This window comes from Camelus bactrianus, unplaced genomic scaffold (assembly GCF_048773025.1).
Source record: "Camelus bactrianus isolate YW-2024 breed Bactrian camel unplaced genomic scaffold, ASM4877302v1 HiC_scaffold_30, whole genome shotgun sequence".
Classification (NCBI taxonomy): Eukaryota; Metazoa; Chordata; class Mammalia; order Artiodactyla; family Camelidae; genus Camelus; species Camelus bactrianus.
This window is the reverse complement of record NW_027413945.1, coordinates 1,186,468-1,199,028: the sequence shown is the minus strand read 5'-3', so window position 1 is coordinate 1,199,028 and position 12,561 is coordinate 1,186,468.

Sequence of the window (12,561 nt, the reverse complement as noted above, 5' to 3'; positions counted from 1 at the left end):
CCATACATATATATGGGGAGGTACTAGCTCCAACTCCGTTTTACAGTGAAAACTGCAGGAACTTCAAACCGGCACTAGGAAACAGACTGAGAAACCAGAGTAAAAGTTTCTCCTTCAACCCGTTCCCTGTGTGCTAAATGAACGAACGTCTCTCCACATGCTCAGTTCTGAGAGATAAGTGTGTGTGAAAGCCGTCCTTCACCTAGCTTGTTGGGAACACAAAGTTTCTTTTCAGTTGCCATCACCACTCCATACATATATATGGGGAGGTACTAGCTCCAACTCGGTTTTACAGTGAAAACTGCAGGAACTTCAAACCGGCACTAGGAAACAGACTGAGAAACCAGAGTAAAAGTTTCTCCTGCAACCCGTTCCCTTTGTGCTAGATGAACGAACGTCTCTCCACATGCTCAGTTCTGAGAGATAAGTGTGTGTGAAAGCCGTCCTTCATCTATCTTGTTGGGAACACAAAGTTTCTTTTCAGTTGCAAACTCCACTCCATACATATATATGGGGAGGTACTAGCTCCAACTCGGTTTTACAGTGAAAACTGCAGGAACTTCAAACCGGCACTAGGAATCAGACTGAGAAACCAGAGTAAATGTTTCCCCTGCAACCCGTTCCCTTTGTGCTAGATGAACGAACGTCTCTCCACATGCTCAGTTCTGAGAGATAAGTGTGTGTGAAAGCCGTCCTTCACCTAGCTTGTTGGGAACACAAAGTTTCTTTTCAGTTGCAAACTCCAATCCATACATATATATGGGGAGATACTAGCTCCAACTCGGTTTTACAGTGAAAACTGCAGGAACTTCAAACCGGCACTACGAAACAGACTGAGAAACCAGAGTAAATGTTTCCCCTGCAACCGGTTCCCTTTGTGCTAGATGAACGAACGTCTCTCCACATGCTCAGTTCTGAGAGATAAGTGTGTGTGAAAGCCGTCCTTCACCTAGCTTGTTGGGAACACAAAGTATCTTTTCAGTTGCAAACTCCACTCCATACATATATATGCGGAGGTACTAGCTCCAACTCGGTTTTACAGTGAAAACTGCAGGAACTTCAAACCGGCACTAGGAAACAGACTGAGAAACCAGAGTAAAAGTTTCTCCTGAAACCCTTTCCCTTTGTGCTAGATGAACGAACGTCTCTCCACATGCTCAGTTCTGAGTGATAAGTGTGTGTGAAAGCCGTCATTCAACTAGCTTGTTGGGAACACAAAGTTTCTTTTCAGTTGCAAACTCCACTCCATACATATATATGGGGAGGTACTAGCTCCAACTCGGTTTTACAGTGAAAACTGCAGGAACTTCAAACCGGCACTAGGAAACAGACTGAGAAACCAGAGTAAAAGTTTCTCCTGCAAACCGTTCCCTTTTTGCTAGATGAACGAACGTCTCTCCACATGCTCAGTTCTGAGAGATAAGTGTGTGTGAAAGCCGTCCTTCACCTAGCTTGTTGGGAACACAAAGTTTCTTTTCAGTTGCCATCACCACTCCATACATATATATGGGGAGGTACTAGCTCCAACTCGGTTTTACAGTGAAAACTGCAGGAACTTCAAACCGGCACTAGGAAACAGACTGAGAAACCAGAGTAAAAGTTTCTCCTGCAACCCGTTCCCTTTGTGCTAGATGAACGAACGTCTCTCCACATGCTCAGTTCTGAGAGATAAGTGTGTGTGAAAGCCGTCCTTCATCTATCTTGTTGGGAACACAAAGTTTCTTTTCAGTTGCAAACTCCACTCCATACATATATATGGGGAGGTACTAGCTCCAACTCGGTTTTACAGTGAAAACTGCAGGAACTTCAAACCGGCACTAGGAAACAGACTGAGAAACCAGAGTAAATGTTTCCCCTGCAACCCGTTCCCTTTGTGCTAGATGAACGAACGTCTCTCCACATGCTCAGTTCTGAGAGATAAGTGTGTGTGAAAGCCGTCCTTCACCTAGCTTGTTGGGAACACAAAGTTTCTTTTCAGTTGCAAACTCCACTCCATACATATATATGGGGAGATACTAGCTCCAACACGGTTTTACAGTGAAAACTGCAGGAACTTCAAACCGGCACTACGAAACAGACTGAGAAACCAGAGTAAATGTTTCCCCTGCAACCGGTTCCCTTTGTGCTAGATGAACGAACGTCTCTCCACATGCTCAGTTCTGAGAGATAAGTGTGTGTGAAAGCCGTCCTTCACCTAGCTTGTTGGGAACACAAAGTTTCTTTTCAGTTGCAAACTCCACTCCATACATATATATGCGGAGGTACTAGCTCCAACTCGGTTTTACAGTGAAAACTGCAGGAACTTCAAACCGGCACTAGGAAACAGACTGAGAAACCAGAGTAAAAGTTTCTCCTGAAACCCTTTCCCTTTGTGCTAGATGAACGAACGTCTCTCCACATGCTCAGTTCTGAGTGATAAGTGTGTGTGAAAGCCGTCATTCAACTAGCTTGTTGGGAACACAAAGTTTCTTTTCAGTTGCAAACTCCACTCCATACATATATATGGGGTGGTACTAGCTCCAACTCGGTTTTACAGTGAAAACTGCAGGAACTTCAAACCGGCACTAGGAAACAGACTGAGAAACCAGAGTAAAAGTTTCTCCTGCAAACCGTTCCCTTTTTGCTAGATGAACGAACGTCTCTCCACATGCTCAGTTCTGAGAGATAAGTGTGTGTGAAAGCAGTACTTCACCTATCTTGTTGGGAACACAAAGTTCTTTTCAGTTGCAAACTCCACTCCATACATATATATGGGGAGGTACTAGCTCCAACTCGGTTTTACAGTGAAAACTGCAGGAACTTCAAACCGGCACTAGGAAACAGACTGAGAAACCAGAGTAAATGTTTCCCCTGCAACCCGTTCCCTTTGTGATAGATGAACGAACGTTTCTCCACATGCTCAGTTCTGAGAGATAAGTGTGTTTGAAAGCCGTCATTCAACTAGCTTGTTGGGAACACAATGTTTCTTTTCAGTTGCAAACTCCAATCCATACATATATATGGGGAGGTACTAGCTCCAACTCGGTTTTACAGTGAAAACTGCAGGAACTTAAAACCGGCACTAGGAAACAGACTGAGAAACCAGAGTAAAAGTTTCTCCTGAAACCCGTTCCCTTTGTGCTAGATGAACGAACGTCTCTCCACATGCTCAGTTCTGAGTGATATGTGTGTGTGAAAGCCGTCATTCACATAGCTTGTTGGGAACACAAAGTTTCTTTTCAGTTGCAAACTCCACTCCATACATATATATGGGGAGGTACTAGCTCCAACTCGGTTTTACAGAGAAAACTGCAGGAACTTCAAAACGGCACTAGGAAACAGACTGAGAAACCAGAGTAAAAGTTTCTCCTGCAAACCGTTCCCTTTGTGCTAGATGAACGAACGTGTCTCCACATGCTCAGTTCTGAGAGATAAGTGTGTGTGAAAGCAGTACTTCACCTAGCTTGTTGGGAACACAAAGTTTCTTTTCAGTTGCAAACTCCACTCCATACATATATATGGGGAGGTACTAGCTCCAACTCGGTTTTACAGTGAAAACTGCAGGAACTTCAAACCGGCACTAGGAAACAGACTGAGAAACCAGAGTAAATGTTTCCCCTGCAACCCGTTCCCTTTGTGATAGATGAACGAACGTTTCTCCACATGCTCAGTTCTGAGAGATAAGTGTGTGTGAAAGCCGTCATTCAACTAGCTTGTTGGGAACACAAAGTTTCTTTTCAGTTGCAAACTCCACTCCATACATATATATGGGGAGGTACTAGTTCCAACTCGGTTTTACAGTGAAAACTGCAGGAACTTCAAACCGGCACTTGGAAACAGACTGAGAAACCAGAGTAAAAGTTTCTCCTTCAACCCGTTCCCTTTGTGCTAGATAAACGAACGTCTCTCAACATGCTCAGTTCTGAGAGATAAGTGTGTGTGAAAGCCGTGCTTCACCTAGCTTGTTGGGAACACAAAGTTTCTTTTCAGTTGCAAACTTCACTCCATAAATATATATGGGGAGGTTCTAGCTCCAACTTGGTTTTACAGTGAAAACTGCAGGAACTTCAAACCGGCACTAGGAAACAGACTGAGAAACCAGATTAAAAGTTTCTCCTGAAACCCGTTCCCTTTGTGCTAGATGAACGAACGTCTCTCCACATGATCAGTTCTGAGAGATAAGTGTGTGTGAAAGCCGTCCTTCACCTAGCTTGTTGGGAACACAAAGTTTCTTTTCAGTTGCAAACTCCACTCCATACATATATATGGGGAGGTACTAGCTCCAACTCGGTTTTACAGTGAAAACTGCAGGAACTTCAAACCGGCACTAGGAAACAGACTGAGAAACCAGAGTAAAATTTTCTCCGGCAACCCGTTCCCTTTGTGCTAGATGAACGAACGTCTCTCCACATGCTCAGTTCTGAGAGATAAGTGTGTGTGAAAGCCGTCCTTCACCTAGCTTGTTGGGAACACAAAGTTTCTTTTCAGTTGCAAACTCCACTCCATACATATATATGGGGAGGTACTAGCTCCAACTCGGTTTTACAGTGAAAACTGCAGGAACTTCAAACCGGCACTAGGAAACAGACTGAGAAACCAGAGTAAAAGTTTCTCCTTCAACTCGTTCCCTGTGTGCTAAATGAACGAACGTCTCTCCACATGCTCAGTTCTGAGAGATAAGTGTGTGTGAAAGCCGTCCTTCACCTAGCTTGTTGGGAACACAAAGTTTCTTTTCAGTTGCCATCACCACTCCATACATATATATGGGGAGGTACTAGCTCCAACTCGGTTTTACAGTGAAAACTGCAGGAACATCAAACCGGCACTAGGAAACAGACTGAGAAACCAGAGTAAAAGTTTCTCCTGCAACCCGTTCCCTTTGTGCTAGATGAACGAACGTCTCTCCACATGCTCAGTTCTGAGAGATAAGTGTGTGTGAAAGCCGTCCTTCATCTATCTTGTTGGGAACACAAAGTTTCTTTTCAGTTGCAAACTCCACTCCATACATATATATGGGGAGGTACTAGCTCCAACTCGGTTTTACAGTGAAAACTGCAGGAACTTCAACCCGGCACTAGGAAACAGACTGAGAAACCAGAGTAAATGTTTCCCCTGCAACCCGTTCCCTTTGTGCTAGATGAACGAACGTCTCTCCACATGCTCAGTTCTGACAGAAAAATGTGTGTGAAAGCCGCCCTTCACCTAGCTTGTTGGGAACACAAAGTTTCTTTTCAGTTGCAAACTCCATTCCATAAATATATATGCAGAGGTACTAGCTCCAACTCGGTTTACAGTGAAAACTGCAGGAACTTCAAACCGGCACTAGGAAACAGACTGAGAAACCAGAGTAAAAGTTTCTCCGGCAACCCGTTCCCTTTGTGCTAGATGAACGAACGTCTCTCCACATGCTCAGTTCTGAGAGATAAGTGTGTGTGAAAGCCGTCCTTCACCTAGCTTGTTGGGAACACAAAGTTTCTTTTCAGTTGCAAACTCCACTCCATACATATATATGGGGAGGTACTAGCTCCAACTCGGTTTTACAGTGAAAACTGCAGGAACTTCAAACCGGCACTAGGAAACAGACTGAGAAACCAGAGTAAAAGTTTCTCCTTCAACTCGTTCCCTGTGTGCTAAATGAACGAACGTCTCTCCACATGCTCAGTTCTGAGAGATAAGTGTGTGTGAAAGCCGTCCTTCACCTAGCTTGTTGGGAACACAAAGTTTCTTTTCAGTTGCCATCACCACTCCATACATATATATGGGGAGGTACTAGCTCCAACTCGGTTTTACAGTGAAAACTGCAGGAACATCAAACCGGCACTAGGAAACAGACTGAGAAACCAGAGTAAAAGTTTCTCCTGCAACCCGTTCCCTTTGTGCTAGATGAACGAACGTCTCTCCACATGCTCAGTTCTGAGAGATAAGTGTGTGTGAAAGCCGTCCTTCATCTATCTTGTTGGGAACACAAAGTTTCTTTTCAGTTGCAAACTCCACTCCATACATATATATGGGGAGGTACTAGCTCCAACTCGGTTTTACAGTGAAAACTGCAGGAACTTCAACCCGGCACTAGGAAACAGACTGAGAAACCAGAGTAAATGTTTCCCCTGCAACCCGTTCCCTTTGTGCTAGATGAACGAACGTCTCTCCACATGCTCAGTTCTGACAGAAAAATGTGTGTGAAAGCCGCCCTTCACCTAGCTTGTTGGGAACACAAAGTTTCTTTTCAGTTGCAAACTCCATTCCATAAATATATATGCAGAGGTACTAGCTCCAACTCGGTTTACAGTGAAAACTGCAGGAACTTCAAACCGGCACTAGGAAACAGACTGAGAAACCAGAGTAAAAGTTTCTCCGGCAACCCGTTCCCTTTGTGCTAGATGAACGAACGTCTCTCCACATGCTCAGTTCTGAGAGGTAAGTGTGTGTGAAAGCCGTACTTCACCTATCTTGTTGGGAACACAAAGTTTCTTTTCAGTTGCAAACTCCACTCCATACATATATATGGGGAGGTACTAGCTCCAACTCGGTTTTACAGTGAAAACTGCAGGAACGTCAAACCGGCACTAGGAAACAGACTGAGAAACCAGAGTAAAAGTTTCTCCTGCAAACCGTACCCTTTGTGCTAGATGAACGAACGTCTCTCCACATGCTCAGTTCTGAGAGATATGTGTGTGTGAAAGCCGTCATTCAACTAGCTTGTTGGGAACACAAAGTTTCTTTTCAGTTGCAAACTCCACTCCATACATATATATGGGGAGGTACTAGCTCCAACTCGGTTTTACAGTGAAAACTGCAGGAACTTCAAACCGGCACTAGGAAACAGACTGAGAAACCAGAGTAAAAGTTTCTCCTGCAACCCGTTCCCTTTGTGCTAGATGAACGAACGTCTCTCCACATGCTCAGTTCTGAGAGATAAGTGTGTGTGAAAGCCGTCCTTCACCTTGCTTGTTGGGAACACAAAGTTTCTTTTCAGTTGCAAAATCCACTCCATACATATATATGGGGAGGTACTAGCTCCAACTCGGTTTTACAGTGAAAAGTGCAGGAACTTCAAACCGGCACTAGGAAACAGACTGAGAAACCAGAGTAAAAGTTTCTCCTGCAACCCGTTCCCTTTGTGCTAGATGAACGAACGTCTCTCCACATGCTCAGTTCTGAGAGATAAGTGTGTGTGAAAGCCGTCCTTCACATAGCTTGTTGGGAACACAAAGTTTCTTTTCAGTTGCAGACTCCACTCCATACATATATATGGGGAGGTACTAGCTCCAACTCGGTTTTACAGTGAAAACTGCAGGAACTTAAAACCGGCACTAGGAAACAGACTGAGAAACCAGAGTAAAAGTTTCCCCTGCAACCCGTTCCCTTTGTGCTAGATGAACGAACGTCTCTCCACATGCTCATTTCTGAGAGATAATTGTGTGTGAAAGCCGTCCTTCACCTAGCTTGTTGGGAATACAAAGTTTCTTTTCAGTTGCAAACTCCACTCCATATATACATATGGGTAGGGTCTAGCTCCAACACGGTTTTACAGTGAAAACTGCAGGAACTTCAAACCGGCACTAGGAAACAGACTGAGAAACCAGAGTAAAAGTTTCTCTTGCAACCCGTTCCCTTTGTGCTAGATGAACGAACGTCTCTCCACATGCTCAGTTCTGAGAGATAAGTGTGTGTGAAAGCCGTCCTTCACCTAGCTTGTTGAGAACACAAAGTTTCTTTTCAGTTGCAAACTCCACTCCATACATATATATGGGGAGGTACTAGCTCCAACTCGGTTTTACAGTGAAAACTGCAGGAACTTCAAACCGGCACTAGGAAACAGACTGAGAAACCAGAGTAAAAGTTTCTCCTGCAACCCGTTCCATTTGTGCTAGATGAACGAACGTCTCTCCATATGCTCAGTTCTGAGTGATAAGTGTGTGTGAAAGCCGTCCTTCAACTAGCTTGTTGGGAACACAAAGTTTCTTTTCAGTTGCAAACTCCTCTCCATACATATATATGGGGAGGTACTAGCTCCAACTCGGTTTTACAGTGAAAACTGCAGGAACTTCAAACCGGCACTAGGAAACAGACTGAGAAACCAGAGTAAAAGTTTCTCCTGCAACCCGTTCCCTTTGTGCCAGATGAACGAACGTCTCTCCACATGCTCAGTTCTGAGAGATAAGTGTGTGTGAAAGCCGTCCTTCACCTTGCTTGTTGGGAACACAAAGTTTCTTTTCAGTTGCAAACTCCACTCCATACATTTATATGGGGAGGTACTAGGTCCAACTCGGTTTTACAGTGAAAACTGCAGGAACTTCAAACCGGCACTAGGAAACAGACTGAGAAACCAGAGTAAAAGTTTCTCCTGCAACCCGTTCCCTTAGTGCTAGATGAACGAACGTCTCTCCGCATGCTCAGTTCTGAGAGATAAGTGTGTGTGAAAGCCGCCTTCACCTATCTTGTTGGGAACACAACGTGTCTTTTCAGTTGCAAACTCCACTCCTTACATATATATGGGGAGGTACTAGCTCCAACTCGGTTTTACAGTGAAAACTGCAGGAACTTCAAACCGGCACTAGGAAACAGACTGAGAAACCAGAGTAAATGTTTCCCCTGCAACCCCTTCACTTTGTGCTAGATGAACGAACGTCTCTCCACATGCTCAGTTCTGAGAGATAAGTGTGTGTGAAAGCTGTCCTTCACCTAGCTTGTTGGGAACACAAAGTTTCTTTTCAGTTGCAAACTCCACTCCATACATATATATGGGGAGGTACTAGCTCCAACTCGGTTTTACAGTGAAAACTGCAGGAACTTCAAACCGGCACTAGGAAACAGACTGAGAAACCAGAGTAAATGTTTCCCCTGCATCCCTTTCCCTTTGTGCTAGAGGAACGAACGTCTCTCCACATGCTCAGTTCTGAGAGATAAGTGTGTGTGAAAGCCGTCCTTCACCTAGCTTGTTGGGAACACAAAGTTTCTTTTCAGTTGCAAACTCCACTCCATACATATATATGGGGAGATACTAGCTCCAACTCGGTTTTACAGTGAAAACTGCAGGAATTTCAACCCGGCACTACGAAACAGACTGAGAAACCAGAGTAAATGTTTCCCCTGCAACCGGTTCCCTTTGTGCTAGATGAACGAACGTCTCTCCACATGCTCAGTTCTGAGAGATAAGTGTGTGTGAAAGCCGTCCTTCACCTAGCTTGTTGGGAACACAAAGTTTCTTTTCAGTTGCAAACTCCACTCCATACATATATATGTGGAGGTACTAGCTCCAACTCGGTTTTACAGTGAAAACTGCAGGAACTTCAAACCGGCACTAGGAAACAGACTGAGAAACCAGAGTAAAGTTTCTCCTGAAACCCGTTCCCTTTGTGCTAGATGAACGAACGTCTCTCCACATGCTCAGTTCTGAGTGATAAGTGTGTGTGAAAGCCGTCATTCAACTAGCTTGTTGGGAACACAAAGTTTCTTTTCAGTTGCAAACTCCACTCCATACATATATATGGGGAGGTACTAGCTCTAACTCGGTTTTACAGTGAAAGCTGCAGGAACTTCAAACCGGCACTAGGAAACAGACTGAGAAACCAGAGTAAAAGTTTCTCCTGAAACCCGTTCCCTTTGTGCTAGATGAACGAACGTCTCTCCACATGCTCAGTTCTGAGTGATAAGTGTGTGTGAAAGCCGTCATTCACATAGCTTGTTGGGAACACAAAGTTTCTTTTCAGTTGCAAACTCCACTCCATACATATATATGGGGAGGTACTAGCTCCAACTCGGTTTTACAGTGAAAACTGCAGGAACTTCAAAACGGCACTAGGAAACAGACTGAGAAACCAGAGTTAAAGTTTCTCCTGCAAACCGTTCCCTTTGTGCTAGATGAACGAACGTCTCTCCACATGCTCAGTTCTGAGAGATAAGTGTGTGTGAAAGCAGTACTTCACCTAGCTTGTTGGGAACACAAAGTTTCTTTTCAGTTGCAAACTCCACTCAATACATATATATGGGGAGGTACTAGCTCCAACTCGGTTTTACAGTGAAAACTGCAGGAACTTCAAACCGGCACTAGGAAACAGACTGAGAAACCAGAGTAAATGTTTCCCCTGCAACCCGTTCCTTTTGTGATAGATGAACGAACGTTTCTCCACATGCTCAGTTCTGAGAGATAAGTGTGTGTGAAAGCCGTCATTCAACTAGCTTGTTGGGAACACAAAGTTTCTTTTCAGTTGCAAACTCCACTCCATACATATATATGGGGAGGTACTAGTTCCAACTCGGTTTTACAGTGAAAACTGCAGGAACTTCAAACCGGCACTTGGAAACAGACTGAGAAACCAGAGTAAAAGTTTCTCCTGCAACCCGTTCCTTTTGTGCTAGATGAACGAACGTCTCTCAACATGCTCAGTTCTGAGAGATAAGTGTGTGTGAAAGCCGTGCTTCACCTAGCTTGTTGGGAACACAAAGTTTCTTTCCAGTTGCAAACTCCACTCCATAAATATATATGTGGAGGTTCTAGCTCCAACTTGGTTTTACAGTGAAAACTGCAGGAACTTCAAACCGGCACTAGGAAACAGACTGAGAAACCAGATTAAAAGTTTCTCCTTCAACCCGTTCCATTTGTGCTAGATGAACGAACGTCTCTCCACATGATCAGTTCTGAGAGATAAGTGTGTGTGAAAGCCGTCCTTCACCTAGCTTGTTGGGAACACAAAGTTTCTTTTCAGTTGCAAACTCCACTCCATACATATATATGGGGAGGTACTAGCTCCAACTCGGTTTTACAGTGAAAACTGCAGGAACTTCAAACCGGCACTAGGAAACAGACTGAGAAACCAGAGTAAAATTTTCTCCGGCAACCCGTTCCCTTTGTGCTAGATGAACGAACGTCTCTCCACATGCTCAGTTCTGAGAGATAAGTGTGTGTGAAAGCCGTCCTTCACCTAGCTTGTTGGGAACACAAAGTTTCTTTTCAGTTGCAAACTCCACTCCATACATATATATGGGGAGGTACTAGCTCCAACTCGGTTTTACAGTGAAAACTGCAGGAACTTCAAACCGGCACTAGGAAACAGACTGAGAAACCAGAGTAAAAGTTTCTCCTTCAACCCGTTCCCTGTGTGCTAAATGAACGAACGTCTCTCCACATGCTCAGTTCTGAGAGATAAGTGTGTGTGAAAGCCGTCCTTCACCTAGCTTGTTGGGAACACAAAGTTTCTTTTCAGTTGCCATCACCACTCCATACATATATATGGGGAGGTACTAGCTCCAACTCGGTTTTACAGTGAAAACTGCAGGAACATCAAACCGGCACTAGGAAACAGACTGAGAAACCAGAGTAAAAGTTTCTCCTGCAACCCGTTCCCTTTGTGCTAGATGAACGAACGTCTCTCCACATGCTCAGTTCTGAGAGATAAGTGTCTGTGAAAGCCGACCTTCATCTATCTTGTTGGGAACACAAAGTTTCTTTTCAGTTGCAAACTCCACTCCATACATATATATGGGGAGGTACTAGCTCCAACTCGGTTTTACAGTGAAAACTGCAGGAACTTCAAACCGGCACTAGGAAACAGACTGAGAAACCAGAGTAAATGTTTCCCCTGCAAACCGTTCCCTTTGTGCTAGATGAACGAACGTCTCTCCACATGCTCAGTTCTGACAGAAAAATGTGTGTGAAAGCCGCCCTTCACCTAGCTTGTTGGGAACACAAAGTTTCTTTTCAGTTGCAAACTCCACTCCATAAATATATATGCAGAGGTACTAGCTCCAACTCGGTTTACAGTGAAAACTGCAGGAACTTCAAACCGGCACTAGGAAACAGACTGAGAAACAAGAGTAAAAGTTTCTCCTGCAACCCGTTCCCTTTGTGCTAGATGAACGAACGTCTCTCCACATGCTCAGTTCTGAGAGATAAGTGTGTGTGAAATCCGTCCTTCACCTAGCTTGTTGGGAACACAAAGTTTCTTTTCAGTTGCAAACTCCACTCCATACATATATATGGGGAGGTACTAGCTCCAACTCGGTTTTACAGTGAAAACTGCAGGAACTTCAAACCGGCACTAGGAAACAGACTGAGAAACCAGAGTAAAAGTTTCTCCTGCAAACCGTACCATTTGTGCTAGATGAACGAACGTCTCTCCACATGCTCAGTTCTGAGAGATATGCGTGTGTGAAAGCCGTCATTCAACTAGCTTGTTGGGAACACAAAGTTTCTTTTCAGTTGCAAACTCCACTCCATACATATATATGGGGAGGTACTAGCTCCAACTCGGTTTTACAGTGAAAACTGCAGGAACTTCAAACCGGCACTAGGAAACAGACTGAGAAACCAGAGTAAAAGTTTCTCCTGCAACCCGTTCCCTTTGTGCTAGATGAACGAACGTCTCTCCACATGCTCAGTTCTGAGAGATAAGTGTGTGTGAAAGCCGTCCTTCACCTAGCTTGTTGGGAACACAAAGTTTCTTTTCAGTTGCAAACTCCACTCCATACATATATATGGGGAGGTACTAGCTCCAACTCGGTTTTACAGTGAAAAATGCAGGAACTTCAAACCGGCACTAGGAAACAGACTGAGAAACCAGAGTAAAAGTTTCTCCTGCA